This window comes from Rhinolophus sinicus, linkage group LG02 (assembly GCF_036562045.2).
Source record: "Rhinolophus sinicus isolate RSC01 linkage group LG02, ASM3656204v1, whole genome shotgun sequence".
In the NCBI taxonomy this organism is placed as follows: Eukaryota; Metazoa; Chordata; class Mammalia; order Chiroptera; family Rhinolophidae; genus Rhinolophus; species Rhinolophus sinicus.
In genome coordinates, this window is record NC_133752.1 from 121,492,291 (window position 1) to 121,512,004 (window position 19,714).

The window sequence follows — 19,714 nt, forward strand, 5'->3', positions numbered from 1 at the left end:
TAGCCTGCCAATAACAGACATCCTGTTGCCATTTATAACTGGCTCAGCAGGAAGTCATGGTGCTTGGTGGGCTTTCAGTGAATGCTGGAAGACTGCTGTGCTCTAAATTAGTTTTGTCCCCCTAGTAAAAAAGGGAAATGAAAGAGGACATAATATGGGGAAAGAGGTTGACATTATTGTTATTTTAAATACATGAATTATTTTACATGCATACATTATCATATATATATACACATTATTTCATATAAATTTGTGATATATATTACATGTTGTTATTTACAGATTGTGTTATTTTATACTGAGTTATAAAGGGTATTTAGAACTAAAATAATCTACTTTAAAAGATAAACAATAGCATTTTAGGGTTATCTACTGTAAAATGTAAGCATTATCTTTCCAGTAATGTGGAGTATCATTAACTTGACGAAATAGAGCACAAGGAACTATAGAACAAGAGGGGAAGGTAGTGGAATAAAGAAGAAATGAAGAGTGCAGAGGGATTAATTATCCTAAATGAAGAGCAGCTAAAGGACTACTCTTTGAATACCAAGTTACCTATATAATATGCAGAAAAGCTAATCAAGAAGACATTCGGTAAACAGACAAGACAGAAGAGCTGGGGCCACGAGCATCAGTAAGTCTGCCTTTTCCTTTTACAAAGTGAAGACAACATTTATATATCTTTTTTTTTTTTTTTCTTTTCTGCTCAACTCAGTAATTTCTTCCTTTTTAAAAAAATTTCTGTCATTTTAAAATCATCTATTGAGGGCCTCTCTTCTCTTTACACTCAACAGTGTTTTTTTTTCATTTTTCTGTATAATTTACCTATTCTACTTCCCCCATCTGAAACTTTTTTTATCTTTCAAAATGCAACACAAAAATAGCAAAATTGGATGTTTTATATTTTTTCAAAGCATGTGAGAATTTAATTTAGAAGAATTTTTCCTAATTCAAGTTTACAATTTCATAGTATGATGCATATTATGAGATGTAATCTACAACATTGGAAACTCTCTGCCCAGAAAAGACGTACTTGTTACATATTGAATTTTGTTTTATTGCATAGGTATAAATAATCATTATTTAAAAATAAAGTAATACCAGGTAAATTGTCTCTATAATTTATTTTCTCTTAAGCTGTAAATTTTTATAACAATAGCAGGACATAGGATAATTTAAATAAATAAATGTTCAATTAAGAAAATATAGCATCTATCTCTATTATTTTTAACATAATTATTAGTCACTCTCTTGATTGACATTATATAAAAATAATTTATTTGAATGCTATATTTTATCTTTCATTATTCTTTGGATATCATACATGATATAAAAACATTTCAATGTTTCTATTTTATATGATGTTACCTCAAGTAATTTATAAAATAAGGCTTAAAGTCCAATAAAAACAATAAAAGTGATAGTCAAAAAGAAAACAAAAAGATGTGATTCAACACAAAATTAAGTTCATGTAGATATGAAGGGCTGATAAGTAAATACATCAACATACTTAACACATAATAGGTACTTCATAAGTGTTTACTAGTAATCATAGTTATGAAGATGATGATGGTGATGATGAATAAAAACCCACCATTAATGTTCAATTTAATCACCCTTAAAGGTGATGAGAACTACTTCAGTGATGGAAGAGATCCTAGTAGGCAGGTGATAAAATCTAAATGCCTAAACAAATGGCATATCTTGTGATGTGGAGTAATATTATAAATTTGAGAATTTAACATAGTCCTGAACTACATTTTGCTATTGTTTTGTTTTCTAAATGCAATGCTTCACTTTTAAAATGTATGTATAAGCACATGTATCTATGTTTTTGTTTTTCTGTTCTATACATCTTTAGTCACAGGTTTTTTTTCACTGATTTTGAAAAGTTGTATTACAAAATGACAATTTGGATCTATTTTTTTCAATGTTATAACAATGACATAAATTTCAGTATTAAAGTCATAGACCAAATATTTTAAAAATTCATACAACTGCTCAATATAATATGTTATATGAAGGACAATAAAATATTACTAATTATCATTTTGCTGTGCCTGCTTCGCACTCTAATATTTATAACTCATTTCAAATATAGAATTCTTCTTCCAAATAGAATTCTGTTTCTATTCTATTCTGTTTCTATTCCAATTCTAAATTGGGGTTCTTCCAATTTAATTCTGTTTCATAAAGTAGCATTTTGTTCATTTTTCTGTAATAAGGAAACCAGGAGTTGTCTATAGTTGCTTCATATTTAAAAACTTAATGTGGGTCCTAGTGACCAATCTTTATAATTTATTATTGAGTAAGTGGGTGCTATTTATCTTTTTCTAATTTGCTTTAACACTAACAGCCAGGGAGATAAATTTGTGTGAATTTTGAAGTCAAATGTATAGAGTGGCTTGATGAACATTTTATTAAAACTATATAATGCCTTACAGTTGACATTATATTATGGCATGTATAGTTCAAAACCATGCCATTCCTTGAAATAATTACCTGTGGTGGAATAAAATGTCTCACTAATAATGCCTATTATATTAATGTGATATATTTAAAACAATGCTAAGAATATCTGTGTTTATTTTTTTGTGAGACAACAGCTTTCTAATTTACTTTCCAAATTGAAATGTTTTACTTAAATCCTGGAGCATAAAATGAAAACTAGACTGCTAATAATCCTGGAATATTCTGATTATAACAACAAAAAATAAAAGTCTACTTCAGATTCAGGTTACATCCTTCATCCTTTAAAATCTCAAAGATATTTCCAAATTAATTATGTCAAATACGAGCATTAATCATGTATTCACCAAGTGATTAAATGATACCTAATACAAAATGATGCTTAAATATCAGTTGTAGGATGATCATAAAACAAACTACTTGAGTCTTCAAATATGCCACACACTTTTCTGCCTTGGTGCCTGTTCATTACCTTCTTTCTTTTGCCAGTGTTCTCTCCCAGATAAGCTTATCGTTCAAGGCCCACTTAATTGCCGGTGCTTATATTAGTCTTTCTGTGATTTTCTTTCCTGGAATTGATTGCTTTTGTTTCTCTGTTTCTATAAAACCTTGTACTTGACCTCTATTATAACACATTTCACATGGTGTTACAATTATTTCCTTAGGCAATTGCCTCTCCTTAAGGCTTCACATTTTTTTGTTGTTTGTTTCTTTCTTAAGAATTTTAATAAAAGATAGCCAAGATACAATATTATATTACTTTCAGATGTACATCATAGTTATTCAAAAGTACCCACCTGGCACTATACATAGTTATTTCCATATTATTGATTATATTCGCTATGCTAAACAACTGATTACTATGATAAGTCCAGCAACCATATGACACCATACCACGCTATCACAATATTGTTGACTATTTTTACTAGGCTGTACATTACATCCCCATTACTTATTTGTTTTATACCTGGAACTTTGAACCTCTATTTCCATTTATCTTATCCCCCCTTCTTAAATTTCTCAGTTAGAGTTGATGTTCAATATTATTTCATATTAATTTTAGGTGTACAGCATAGTGGTTAGACATTTGTATAATTTAAGAACTGATCCCCCTGACTAGTCTAGTACCCACCTGGCATTACACAAAGGTGATATTCGATAATACTTACCTTATCTTACATCTAAACATTGTTCTCTCTATTCTATGACTATTTTATGGAAAGATGTTAACCACAAAAGTTTAAATTTTTTCATATTTGTTTCTCACAAAACTAATAGAACTTTTATGAGTTTTTGTTTGTTGGTTGGTCTTGTTCATTTGTTGCTTTCAGTTTTATATCCCACATATGAGTGAATCATACTGTAAGGTTCTCAATTTTTTCTGTGTGACTAATTTTGCTTAGCGTGATAATCTCAAGACCCAGTCATGTTGACGCAAATGGCAGTATTTTATCTTTTCTTATGGCAGAGTAATATTCCATTGTGTATATGTACTACATCTCCTTTTCCCAATCATGTATTGAAGGACACTTTGGTTGTTTCCATGTCTTGACAGCTATGAATAATACTGCAGTGAACATCGGGGTACATACATCTTTATCGGTAAATGTTTTCAGATTTTTGGGGTACATACCCAGAAGAGGGATTGCTGGGTCACATGGTAATTCTATTCTTAATTTTTTGAGGAAACTCCATGCTGTTTTCCATGGTGGCTGTATCAGTTTACATTCCTACCAGCAGTGTATGAAGGTTCCTTTTTCTCCATAGCCTCTTGCTATTACTTACTTACCTTGAAGAAAGCTAAAGTACCTATAAATATAGAAGATTTTTCGTCGCCACAATTTTAAATAGATATACTTTTCTAAGTAATATTATTTGGTTTCAATGTCAGAAACACATCATTTGCTATATGTTTTTTCTGGTATAAAATACTTTTTAATTTTTGGGCAACCTCAGTTTATCAATAAGTTAAATAGTGGAATCAAAGCTGATAAAGTAGGTATTATAGCTAGTTAACATAAAATTAAAATTCAGAGGAATTAAATATTTTGCCAAATTTACACAGCTGCTGAATGCAAAATCCAGTTTTTGAACAAGTGTTTTAATTCAATATTTATTAATTCATTTATTCATCAAATTCTTATTGTGATCCTAAAGAATATATTTTCAAGACACATAATCACATATTAGTATCAAAGATATATCAAGAAATTATACAAATCACTAAGAAAAGTATAAACGTGCAAAAAATGGCATAAATAGATATATCTATAAAAGAACATATATAGTATATGGCCAAGAACATATAAAGAGATACTCGACTTCATTAGTGTATAAGAAAATAAAATCATAACCACACTGGAATAATATTGTATACCCACCTTATTGGCAAAAAAACAAAACACTATAGTAAAAGATAAATCTGACAAACACAAATGTTTAAGAGGATATAGATACACAGGGATCCATGCCTAGTGGGAGTGACAATGATGCATCCACTTTGAAAAAGTTTGGTGTCATACTTGAGCATGATTCCACAATTACGAACTTATACATATATTTATCTCTAGCCATGTAATGAACATCTGGATACACACATCTCCTCTCCTCGAAGCAGCATTTTGGGTTTCTTTGGACTAATACCAGGAAGTGGGGTTACTGTGTTCTTCTTTGTCTCTTATTGTAGCCTTTGCTTTAAAGTCTATTTTGTCTGGCATAAGTATTACTACCTCAGCTTTTATTTTATTTATTTTTTTGTTTCCATTTTCATAAAATATCTTTTTTTTTAATCCTTTACTTTAAGTCTGTGTGTGTTTTCCCATCTGAAGTGAGTCTCTTTTAGGCAGCATATATAAGGGTCTTGTCTTCTTATCCATTCAGCCGTCCTATATTTGATTGAAGCACTTAATCCACTTACACTGAAAGTAATTTTTGATAGGTATATAGTTACTGCTGTTTTATTATTCATATTTTTATTTATTTGTTAATTTTATTTATTTATTTTGTCTTAAAGAAGTCCCTCTTAGATTCCTTGTAATACTGGTTGGTGGTGATGAACTCTTAGCTTTTTCTTGTTGGGAAGCTCTTTATCTGTCCTTTGATTCTAAATGATAGCCTTGCTGTCACTTGGTTGTGGGTCCTTGCTGTTCATCACTCTCAATATTTCCTGCCAATCTCTTCTGGCCTGTGAGTTTCTGTTGATAAATCATCTGACAATCTCATGGGAGCTTCCTGTAGGTAACTAACTGCTTTCCTTTTGCTGCTTTTAAGATTCTCTTTTTGTCTTTACCCTTTGGTATTTTACTTATGATGTGTCTTGATGTGGGCCTCTTTGGGACTCTCTGTGCTTCTTGGACTTGTACATTTGTTTTCTTCAACAGATTAGGGAAGTTTTCAGTCATTATTTCTTCAACTAGGTTTTTAATTCCTTGCTGTCTCTCTTCTTCTGGTACCCCTATGATGCAAATGTGTGCGTACTTTATGTTGTCCCAGAGGCCTCTTAAATACTCCTCTTTTTCTTTCTTTTTTCTTGTTCTGATTAGGTGTTTTCTGCTCTTTTATCTTCTAAATCACTGATTTGATCCTCTATATCATCTAATCTACTGTATACCCAAATAAACATGTCCCCCCAGAAAAGAACAGAACTAAGCTCCGGAAAAAAAATAAACAAAATTCAGACAAAAACATTTTGGCCATCTATGATAAATCTCAGACTCTTTTGTAATAACACTTCAATTTAGTTTTTAAAGATTATCTCTCCTCCACTGTAATGTTTTAGTAGTGTTGTTGATCAAGTTTTCCTGTCTTCCTCTTGCCAGGAAATGTGTATGTGATATGTGCCAGTCATATGTTCCATCCTGAAGCATAAATTTTGAACAAAAGTTTTAAAAATGAAAATAAAACTGTAGCTTATTCATTTCTATATAGGCACTGGCCTGAAACTGTTGAATTGATCCTGCTCTCTAGATTCCAGAGAATATTTGTTTTTGTTTTTCCTGTGTGTGTTTCCCTGGCCTTCTTATAAGTTCTGTGAGCTCTCCTACGTAATTCCTGATAATTCTCTTTATGCTGAAGTTAGCCCAATTCAATTTCAGTTCTTTATATCAAAAGATCCCTAGTGCCATATATGAAAAGGATAATGGAATCTTTGAATGAAAAATTGGTCATTGTGGGTGAAATGAAAGAAGGAAGAGGTGAAACAAGATAAAATTAAGTCACAGGAAGGTATATAGATAATAGCCATTTTCAGTCCAGTTTAAGAATTAGGTCTCTATTTTAAGTACAGGAGGAGCCATTGTTATAAAATGTTTAATCAGAAGAGTTACATGATCAGATTCATATTTTTAAAACATCTGGATCCAGTTAGGAAAAAATATAATGTGAACAGAAAGAGTATATGTGAGACCATTTGGAAAACTATCACATGAGGGAAGTAAAAGTAGAAAATAAGAAAGGAGATGGATATCAAAGTATTTAGATATTGAAACTGACAGATTGGTCTCAAGGTAGAAGAAAGAAAAGGCAAGTGTGTAAGATGACACTTGGGCTTTTTGAAACCCTAAATATCAGAGATGGATTTTAGAAAAGATTTCCTTAAGTCACTGGCTTATAGAATTGGATGTTTAGAAACACCATTTACGAGTATAATTAAATAGGGAATAAAGTAGAATAATTAGATTTAGGTAAAGGCACGTTTTCATTTGGGCATTGGATTTACTAAATGTTTAGTGGTCTTATGTAGTAGGTGTGCTGTCAGGTTCAGTGGTACAGTCTTCCTGGTCTCCTGAGCCACGTACTGAAGGTGTGTCCCTAGTCTGGGTTGTGTGTCCTTATCTTGTAGCTGTTTGCATATCAGTAGAAGGGGGTTGACCCTCAGAATCATTGGTTGTGAGGTCTGGTCATGACTACAGGAGGAGTTGTGGTGCAGGGGCTGACCCTACAGAGCAGGACTCCCTCAGGAGGACTCTGGTGCCTGCCTAAGCTGTCCTTTGGGTTTGTCATTCTTGGAGGTGGCTGGGTGATGCCCCACCTCGTTTGAAAGCTGGCCACTTGGTGTGCCAGCTTAGGGTCATCTGAAAAGGGGACCTGCTGCAGGTCATGTTCAGCCACAACTTGTGCCCCACCCGGGCCACCCAGCAGGAGCCATAAAGCAATCCGCAGATGGCTGCCACCCACTGTACTTGGAGGTGGCTCAAGAGGCCAAGACTGAGCCAAAGCCAGCTGCTGCTAGTGCCAGCTTAGGGCTGTTCAGCCAGAGGAAGGGGCATGCTCAAGCCAGATGCTGTTTGTTTGGGTTCTGTGAACCTTTGAGAGATACTAGTAGAGTCTGCTGTATGAGCCAAATCAGGCGGTTTGTACAAAAAGCTACAGGAAGCGGCTTGGGTGTGCCCAAACTTTGGGTGGGGCATAGTCTCAGAATTGCCAGTGCCTGGCAAACGAATGGTATCAGCCACCTTGATGGTGACTCAGATACGGAGGCTGCCTGTATCTGCACATGGGAAGAGGGAGGGCTTCCACCAACTCCTCCGTCTGGGAGAAAGCTGCTTCAATAGTTCTTGTCCTGAAGCAAGACATCTCAGTTCCCCCCTGTATGTCCCTGTCACCTTTCCAGCTGGTGTGCCAGTGCTGGAGCTCAGAGCCAGTAATTCCGTCCTTGGTGGGTAAGTCCATGCATGGTCCCTTTAAGAGCAGCTCCTGGGACTCCATCCACCCTCCATCTCACTCAGCCACAATATGCACTTTTTCACATCCAGAAATTATGCAGGCTTCTCTTCCTGGCACTGGAACCCTGGGTTGGAGAGCCTGGTGTAGCTCTGGGACCCCTCACTCCTTCTGGGGGGAACTCTGCAGCTGAGATATCCCTCCCCATTTTTAGTGGTCACACACAGGTTTGGGACCAGCCTTTTTCTGGTCTCTGTCTCTCCTACCAGTCTTGAGGTGGTTTCTTCTGTATGTCCTTAGTTGTAGGACATCGATTCAGCAAGATTTCAGGCGATTCTCAATGATGGTTATTTTGTAGTTTAGTTGTAATTTTGATGTGGTCCTGGGAGGAGGTGAACACAGCATTTACCTACTCTGCCATCTTGACTGAAACTCAGCAGTTGAGACTCACGTCTGTTGAAGAGAGTTCTAATTCTGACAGATTTTATATCCCCAGATCAAAGCACATAGCCTGACACACCTTGATTAGCCAATACTTATTTGCTGAATGAGTAAATACACAGTCAGTCCTGAGAGTTGACCAATCCCAGACTGGAGGCCATGGGACTGTTGGGCTTGATGTTTTTTATCTGGCTGTTAGTGTTGTTGTCTACATGAAACAATTGGTCTAGATTGTGTATAAAGTTAGTACTTCTTGATCTGGCTTTCATATATGAATCACACTTGTGTATTGCCTACAAGCATTCTGAAGTATCAGGCTTGATACTTTCTCCAAGTTAATGAAGATCACTCAGTGTATAGGGTCATACCACAGAAATGACTGCCTCATAGTACCAGTTCTGAAGAGCATGAGAGAACAAAGAAATCAAGTTGAGTACTTAAGTTTCTCAGGATCAACTGAGGAGAGAACTTCCTTTAACCAAGATATCTTGGCTGTCACTGTATCTGCATGTTATAATTCTTAGAGAATTTTGGATGTTAGTTTCTAAAACTTCCCACTCAGAAATAAATTTTTATAATACAAAACTATTATACTTAAATTTTACAACATTATCAAAATAACTTTGCCATTTTTCACTTTGGTTCACTCCTTTAAAACATGCAGCTTTTCATTGTAGAGAAGTGGATGATTTAAAGTGACTGTCAAATTATATACGATTTTTAGGCAGTAGTTATCATTTTCACCTGTATTTCACAACTGATATATATACATTGTTTTTTTCTAATTGAGATATAATTGGCATACAACATTATATTAGTTTCAAGTGTAGAACATAATTAGTTGACGTTTGTATGTATTGCAAAATTACTTCCATAATAAATGTAGTTAACATGTATCATCCTACATAGTTATAATTTTTTTCTTATAATAAAAACTTTTAAGACGCAGTTTCTAAGCAATTTTCACATATGCAATACAGCGCTATTAGCTATAGTCACCATGCTGTACATTATATCCCCATGACTTATTTATTTTAGAACTGGGTGTTTGTAGCTTTTGACACCCTTAACTCATTTGGCCTACTCCCCTCCCCTCCACCCTCTGGCAATCACCAACCAATCTGTTCTCTGTATCTATCAGCTCATTATTTTTTTTCCTTTAGATTCCTCATGTAAGTGAGATCATATATTTGTCTTTCTTTGTCTGACTTATTTCGCTTAGCATAATACACTCAAGGTCCATCCACATTTGTGCAACTGGCTTGACCTCCTTCTTTTTTATGTCTGAGTAATAGTCTACTGTGTGTGTGTGACAATTTCTGTATCCATTCATTCATGATGAATATTTAAGTTGCTTCCATATCTTGGCTATTGTAAATAATGCTGCAAAGAAATAGGGGTACAGATATCTTCTTGAGTTAGTATTTTTGGGTAAATACCCAGAAGTGGATTTGCTGAATTAATTTTTTTAAGGAATCTCCATACTGTTTTCTACAGTGGCTCTACCAATTTACATTCCCAAAAAAGTGCATGAGGGTTCTCTTTTCTTTACATCCTCATCAACACTTGTTATTTCTTGTCTTTTTGATAATAACCATCCTAACAGGTATGATGTGATATCTCATTGTGGTTTTGATCTGTGCTTCTCTGATGATTAATGATGTTAAGTATCTTATCATGTACCTATTGGTTATCTGTATGTCTTCTTTGGAAAAAATGTCTATTTTCACCTTTTGCTCATTTTTATTAAGATTGTTTGGCTTTGTTGCTATTGATTTATATGAGTTCTTCATACATTTTGGATATCAAACCCTTATCAGATATATGATATGCAAATATATCTTCCAGTTTGGTAGGTTATCTTTTCATTTGTTGATAGTTTCCTTTGTTGTGCAGAAGCTTTTTAGTTTGATGTAGTCCCATGCATTTATTTTTGCTTTCACTACATTTCACAGCTAATGAATGCATGTTGGCATTTTCTTGCCCAAGAATTGCTGGTCCATGAAGTTCCTATAAACACAGCTTTTAAAAAAAAAATTGTTTATATATATTTATGTATTTATTTTGGTAGTAAATAAAGTGATTTCTTGAATTCTTGAATTAGCATCGTGTTTTTAAGTCCATATTTGTGTTATTCTTAACCAAATATTTTTTAAAAATGCTGAAATGAATTTTTGTTCTTAGCTACTTGGTGAATTATGTGAAACAATTACAAGGAAATCTATTGTTTTTTAAGACAATTTAAAAGCAGTTTTGGGTTTACAGCAAATTTGAGTGGAAAATACAGAGAATTCTCACATTCCCTCTGGCGTGGCCAAATCTCCCACCATATATAGGTTTCCCTATTATGAAAGTCATTGGTGTGGTATATTTGTTATGATCAACAAGCTAATATTGACACATTATTACTAACAAAAGGTCATAGCTGTCATTACAGCTCCTTCGTGCAGTTCTATGCGTCTTAATATATGCATAATGCCATGTACTCACAATTACCTTATTGGTGTGGATGGAATCTTTATGTTCCCTCAAAATTCATATCTTGAAACCCAGACCTGGTCCTATATATTTCTTTACCTGGCTATTCCTTTGTATCTCTTCAAATATATTTTGTAATGAATTGGCAATAGTAAGTAAACTGTTTGATTGGGTTCTGTGAGCCACTCTAGCAAATTATCAAACCCAAGCTGGGAGCCATGGAAACCTCCAATTTATAGCCAAGTTGGACAGAAGTTGGAGATAACCTGGGGACGCACTACTTCTGTGTTTCCCCGAAAATAAGACCTAGCCGGACCATCCATCTCTAATGCGTCTTTTGGAGCTAACATGAATATAAGACCCAATCTTATTTTACTATAATATAAGACAGGGGCTTATAATGTAATATAGTATAAAATCGCGTCTTATAGTCATGTTTGCTCCAAAAGATGCATTAGAGCTGAAGGTCCAGCTAGGTCTTATTTTCAAGGAAACAGGGTTGTGATTAGCATTTGTAAGTAGAGGCCGATATTATGGGACTGAGACCCTAACCGGTGAGTTCTACACTGACTCTAGCATCAGAATGGAATTGAAGAACACCTAGCATATGTCAAAGGATTGGTTGATGTGGGATAATCACCTACACATCTGGTCATAGAAGTAGAGGAGAAACATGAGATGTTTGTTTTTTCTTTACAATGTGAAAAAAAGGAAAAGAGAAAAGAAAAAAGCAGCAGAGAGTTTGAATAACCCAGCTCTGCATCTGAATCAGAGATCAGCTATGTAACTTTGTGCACATAAATGAATGTCCCTAAATTTCAATCTTTTCAAAAGTGAAGTGTATTATATTGAGAAAAATGGCTAGTGTGTGAAAATTCCTGGAATATAGTAAACATACAGTAAATGAATCCTATCGTAATTGTTCACTGATATTGAATTCATCACACTCTGATGACAATGGAGGAAATGTGAAGTTACAACAACAACAAAATAAGTTAAAACTTTCTTTTCTCCTCAAAATATTCATAAGAATTTGATCATATGTCTCCACAAATGATTCTTAGCCATCTATATTGTATACTTAAAAAAATTACTTATACATGGAATTATACTATCTTTTTTCCTCCAGGCTGAAGTAAATATATTTAATTATGTTTGAGCAATTCAAAGAATCTTCAAAGGTTCCATTTCTGTCTAGCATTCCGTCCTCCACATTAGATATGCTTCTATTTGGTCCTGTAATGCAGCAATGAATTCACAGACCAATTAACAGTGATTTTAAGTTGGATAGCTCACTTCAGTGAATGCTCAAATGGGTTTTCTGCCCAAACAGCACAAGTGCAATCAGCTGGCATGTCCATATGAATATAGGATCACAAATCTTGTGGTTTAACTATGTCAAGCGTAGAATTTGAGCCATTCTCTAATTTATTCTAAAGACGTATCACTTTAATGGGATTTCAGTGAACTGTGTACCAAAGGAATGGCGTTAAAAGCAAAAAATGTGCTGTTCTTTTCTTTTCTCTGTAAAAGCAAAGGCATCGATCAGGCACATGATTAAATGCTATGTAAAGAATATCTTCTGTAAGCAGAAGGTGTCATTATATTTCCCCTTGATTATACAGAAACCATGTGCCAACCCAGTATGTTGGGCTAAGTAGTGATACACATGTGAGCATGGTCAGAAAATCTCTGCAGGCAAATTGATAAATGTAGGGAGTGTGTGTGTGTGTCTGTGTGCTGTTTTCATCCAGTAATTATATGTAGTCTAACATCTATTTGTCTGTACCAAGTGAGGATTCTGTGTACTAGATGGACAATTTGAGAAACACTGAATCATTCATTCTTTAATTTATTCAACTATCAGGGCCCTGGTCTTCTACTAACAAATGTAGATATAATGTGAGAAGATATATATACAGGTCTGTATTTCTGAAGCTGAATTTTATAGATACCAGTGAAGCATCACACACTCAGTATTATTTTACCATAGATAAGTGATTTTAAAAATAACATTTATTGTAAAATATGAATACCAGGGTTTAATATAGTAACAGAGAGTAGGAAATGATTACCTAAGAAAGTCATACTTGAGCTGAAGGAAATATATATATTGCATGTTCCTATGCCTTTCAATCATCATATGATTACTTTGCATTAACAGGTTCAAAATTATGACACTTTTTAAAATCTCTTTATGGATTTCTGTTTACATTAAATCATTTTAAATGCAAGCATCTTTTTGGAAAGATCTCTTAAGATTAATTGCCTCATTCATTTAAACCTTAGCACCCCATCTACAATTTACAATGTGGTCCTATCTCTATTTTGTTGAAATTTAAGGTGTTACCATTCCATTTTAGTCTATATAACCCACATTTCCCTAATCTTACCAGTCCATCAACACTAAAGAGTTTATAGGAAAATAGATTGACTGGCATTTTGTATGTACCATTTAAACCACCTTCTAAGCATGCCTGATAATTTACTGAAGCCATCTCCCTGATGGTCATGGATAAGCTTCTTACTGTTGGTTATTGGTATTTGCCAATGTGGCAGATATCTGAGGCCTCAGGCATTTTAAGTGAAAAGACCTATTTCTTCTTTGTGCTATTTTTGTATTAGAGATTATCCAAACTGTGCCGCTAGTTTCCTCGTTATTTACAGGATTTTCAATGAAACAGCTCTTTCAAATCTAACTCAGTCTCCCTACATCCTGTAGGGATTATTTGTCAAATACACACTACTACATAAGACACATATGAGTGATAGACCCAGTCTTATACTCAAAATCACCTCTCTCTTGTGCATTCTTTTCCTGAGTCTAGCTTGCCTCATTGATTTCCTCATTCCTTAGGAAGAGTCATTCAAGGAGGCTCTTTGACCTTGCAGATAAATAAGCTTCACCCCATCAGTTCACTAGACATGCCCTGATATGTTTGAATTCCAGTCTGCGACTTTCACTAAAGGCCCACTTTATCTTAGACACCAGGTCTGACCCTGAGAGTTCAGAAATATGACACATAGCTCCTGTGCTAAAAGTAGCCCAAAATCCAGCTGGAGATACAGTCACACATATAATTTTAATACAGTGTGAAAGTCACTATAGTGGAGATTCTTACTGAGTGCTATAGGGGTACATAGAAGCTGATGACTAGCTTTCCCATTATTATGTTCAAGTTTATTTTATTGTTGTTATTATTTTGTCTTATATGTGATTTACTTCATCTAGGAGCCCACGTAATTTTAAATAATATTGAAGAACCAATTTCTTTAGAAAGATAATAATAAACTGATTTATGCAAAAGATAAATGTGTGTGAGATTGTATGTGTGAATAGATTTAGTGTGTATCACGTTGAATAGCGTCCCTCAAAATCCATGTACATCCAGAACCTCAGAATGTGACATTATTTAGAAATAGGGTCCTGGTGGTATCAAAGAGAACCAGAGCCGTATAATTGTTAAAGTAATAAAAACAGATTTTGTTTGGTAACTATTGCAATAGGGAGAAAGAGACTTTACTGTAGGACAGAGCTCAATTTTGAATATCACAAGGAGAAGTGGGGATCTATAGCCAAGGAACATGTTGAAGAGGTCAGTGGATGGAAAATTACTAAGAGTTGACATCAGAGGTAAGGGGGTTCTTGCCAAACCTGCTTAAGAATTCTTGTTGGAGGAGGAGCAAGGTGATCTGACATCAAGGGTGGGGATGAGAATTCACATATCATGGATGATCATATATCAGGGATATGGCGATGACTTAGCAGGAATTTTTGTTAAGCCTGTGCTGGCAGGCAAAAGAGAGGATTGGGGGCCGATGTTTAGGCCAAGGCTAGAAGAAATCTCAGAAGAACCTGACTAAAATTTGGTCAAGGAGAGAGTCTTTGTCATCATATGCAATTAATTAAGTGAATGTAAGGTCATACTGGATTAGGGTGGGCTTTAATTCTGTATCACTGGAGCCCTTAAAAGAAAAGAACAGAAACACAGCCACACAGGAAAAAACACCATGTGATTACTGAGGCAGAGGTTGAAGTGACTTACCTACAAGCCTAGGAACGCCTAAAGACTGCTCCAAACCACCAGACTCTAGGAAAAAGTCCAGAAAAGATTCTTCCCTGGAGCCTTCAGTGGAAGCATGACCCTACCAACCCCTTGATTTCTGTTGTTTTAAGCAACCAGTCTGTGGTTCTTTGTTATGGCAGCACTAGGGAAATAACACATAGTATTATATCTACCTGAGCCCAGGCCAGGGATGGTTGAGAACGATATCAGCCACAGTACAAACAATGCTTTCCGTTGAATGAGGGAGTGAGGAATGAACCTTGGAGTTGGGTAGAGGAGGCATTTTAACATAGTACATTTTCTGTACTTTTTTTACATTGTGGGATTATATAAGTGCTTTATACTTTCATCTTTGTGTTTTCAATAGTATTCAAATACAGCATTATCAAAACATAAAAGAAAGAAAAACTATATAGACAATGGACTTGGAAAAAGTTGAAAGCTTTCTCAGAGGACGGATGAGGAAATCAACATATCCATCAGTTCAGTGAATATCACCATGTTAGGTTTGGGTGCCTTGGCTTACCTCTTTAAAATTGTCCCGAACAGACCTTGAGGTATCATGAATATATGGAACCGATGGGAAGCTTTAGCTTCAGTTGTTGTTGTTGTTGTTGTTGTTTTTCTTTTAAAATCTCATTTTGGGTTATATATTTGTGATGCCTCGTGTATATGCACTAATCTGACAATACACATCAGAAGGGAAAATGCCAGTTTTCAGTTTCTCATTTATGCAATATACATCTGGTATCTTATCCACTGTGAAATAAGACAATAAATACAGGTTCATTAGCAAGTCTTTATCATAGAAGACCTTTTTTAAAAAATTTTTTCCTGCTAATGACTCTTTGATTAATGCTATATCACTTAACTATGAAATTAAATGGATGTGTCCATAAAATTGTTTCTAGAATAATTGGATATTTATATTGTAAAGAAAACCTATATACTTGAGGAAATAGAACATTGACCTCAAAGTCAAGAGCTTACGCCAGGAGTCATCTTTTTGTCAAGTCTCTGAGTCTCGATATTCACATTTTTAATTGGAAATCTATTTACCACATATTTCTCTGGGTTATTATGAGGATATGTAAAATAAATATTTGAACACTTAGATTCAGAGAAGAAAATATGTATGCAATCACATGACCCATAAAGGCAGCGATTGTTATCAGTTTTGTTTACTACTCAATCCTGAGCACTTTGAGAAAGATTTGTGTACATAGCTGCATTCAGTAAATACCTGTTGATAAATGAATGGATGGATATAATAATGCTTGATTTACCTTCCCCTAGGAATTATTATCTTTGCCTTTTGCCAAGAGTGGTAGAAAAATTATATAAATGACATTGACCCAGATGTTTAAACACAAACTGAGTTCTACACAATAGCATGCAAGTGAGATCACATTTTCAGAAAGCTGAATTTTAAGCTGTGATTTGCTTGTTAATTTTTTTATAAATGTTTCTTATTTAGTGCATTAATTCACCTGCTTAGGTAAAATAGAGTCCAGTTATTATAGTTTGCAAATCTCAACTTACCTTCATTAATTATTAAAGGTCTGGTATTTACACATACAGAGGCATAATTGCACTAACATAATCTCTCAGTATTCAAAAAACTATATTTGGTGCCTTATAATTTTTTAGCTTTTTAATGTACATATTTCACTAGAAATTACTTGCTCTCTGTTCTATTTTACTGCTCTTACAGCTTGATTATATTTCACTGCAAACTATTAGGAATGCTGACATATTTATTAGACCTATGGTGCATTGAAAAACATTTTTTCTTAGATTCATATGGTAGATGAATATAAATCTTGTAAACCCCCCCATTTTTAACCATTTTTATTCATATATACAAATATATATACGTGTATAGTGAGGTCTCATGGATTACTGTTAAAAAGAAAGTACATGACATCTTTCATATAATTCAATATTTCATAATTAGTTATATACCTTTTTGTACCACATTATAAAATATACCTCTAGATTTTTGGGTCACATTTTGGGTCACAAGGTCACATTAAAAATAAATTTAGTGGATACCAGAGGGTAAACAGGGGAGAGAGGGTGGCAGAAGAGGGTAAAGGGGCTCAAATATATAATGATGGAAGGAGAACTGATTTGGGGTGGTGAACACACAATATGATGTATAGATGATGTATTATAGAATTGTACACTTCAAACCTATATAATTTTACTAGCCAATGTCACCCAATAAATTTAATTAAAAAATATTTTTAACATCACTAGACTATGTAATATAAAAATTACAACACTTAGAATGATTTCTGTGACTGCAGTAAAAACAAATTCAAAGACAATTTTTATTTCAATGGTTTCTTGTTAGAGCTACAGTGAGACGTTCATGAGAGATCAAATATTAAAAACAAACAAAAGCATAAGATGCTCTTCCTGTCTTTTCAAGGAAAGTAAAACATTCATGAATTACCTGCTGTAGTCACAGTATTGTAATCCTCAACTCAACTGGAAAATCTAAGTAGACCAATCAACAGTAGGGAAATTGAAATAATCATCCAAAACATCCCCAAAAGCAAAAGTCCAGGGCCAGATGGCATCACTGGTGAAACTAGCCTGCTATCTGTCACCATATGCCAGAATTAACTTAAAATGGATAAAAGACTTAAATATAAAAAAACTGAAACAATAAGTTACATAGAGAAAGGATAGGTACTAAACTAATGGACCTTCGGTTAAGAGAGGATTTTGTGAATTTGACCTCAAAGGCAAGGGAAGTAAAACCACAAATAAATGATTGGAACTATGTCAAACTAAAAAGCTCCTGCATAGCAAAATAAACCATCCACAAAAAAAAGAGGCAACCCACTGAATGAGAGAAGATATTTGCAAACATCACCTATTTTATAAGGGACTAATATATAAAATATACAAAACCTCATACAACTCAACAACAACAAAAAACAAACAATCCAATTAAAAAATGGGCAGAGGAAATGAACAGACACTTCTTCCAAGAAGATATACAAATGGCCAACAGATAAATGAAAAGATGCTCAACTTCACCAGCTACTTGGGAAATGCAAATCAAAACTACAATGAGATACCACCTCACACCTAATAGAATGTCTTTTGTCAACAAGACAAATAATAACAAGTATCGGAGAGGCTGTGGAGAAAAAGGAAGCCTCATACACTGTTGGTGGGAAAGTAAACTGGTACAGCCACTTGGAAAGCAGTATGGAGATTCCTCAATAACATTAGAAGAAAATTACCAGAAGGCCCAGGAATCCCTCTTCTGGGTTTGTACCCTCAAAAATCTGAAAACATTTATCTGTAAATATATATGTACCCTTATGTTAATTGAAGCATTATTCACAGTGGTCAAGACATCGAAACAACCAAAGTGTCCTTCGATAGATGATTGGATAAAGAAGATGTGGTAGACATACACAATGGAATAGTACTCTGCCATAAGAAAAGATGAAATACTACCATTTGCAATGACATGGATGGATCTTGAGATTGTCAATGCTAAGTGAAATAAATCAGACAGAAAACATCAAGAACTGTATGGTTTTACTCATGTAGAATATAAAACTGAAAGCAACAAACAAACAAAAACTCACAGACACTGACAACAGTATAGTGGTTACAGAGGGTAAGCGGGGAGAAGGGTGGTAAAAGAGATAAAGAAGGTCAAATATGTGGTGATGGAAGGGAAACTGACTCTGGGTGGTGAACATACAATGTGATATATAGATGATGTATTACAGAATTGTACACTTGAAACCTATGTAATTTTACTAACCATTGTCACCCTTATAAATGTAATAAAAATTAAAAATTAAAAAAAATGAGTTGGTTTTGAAGTATTTCACTTTGATTGCGTAGAAAACTCCTCCCTTATGCGCAATGTGTGGTAGAGAATGGGTGCCACAGTCTAAGAATGAGGCCGGAATCATGAATGCCTCTCGTTGCTATTGTCAGTTAGCGTTTACTGAGGTTTAATGTGTCAAAGAACACACAATTAGGCATGTTTTTTTAATTAAATTTATTGGGGTGACAATGGTTAGTAAAATTACATAGTTCTCAAGTGCACAATTTTGTAATACATCATCTATATATCAAATTGTGTTCTCACCACCCAGAGTCAGTTCTCCTAACCAGCATATTAACTAACAACCTATATTAAAGAAAAAAAAATGTCTAGGTACTAAAACAATTTATTTTCATCTTTGGTAACCTTAAGGCATGTCAAATTATGTTCCCCATGAGACATAAATCTTGTGGAAGGTTTTAAAGTGTCCAAAGGACTTCAGAATCAGACTTCATAGATTGACATTAGTCTTCCCTGTCAGAGGTCACCAGAACTAAATGATCACATTCCTGGACTAAATTGGGTTCTCTTTCTATTAGAGAATATAAGTTTATTCATTGGTTACCCTCCATTAAAAATTGAAGCTGTTCCTTGGGCATTTTCCATTCAGTGTATTCGGCATAATACATTAGTAAATAACTATTATATATTAGTTAATGATTGTGCACCACCTTATCATATTCTTCTGGATAACCAAGTATAATAAAATATTTGTGTTGATAATGTTGGT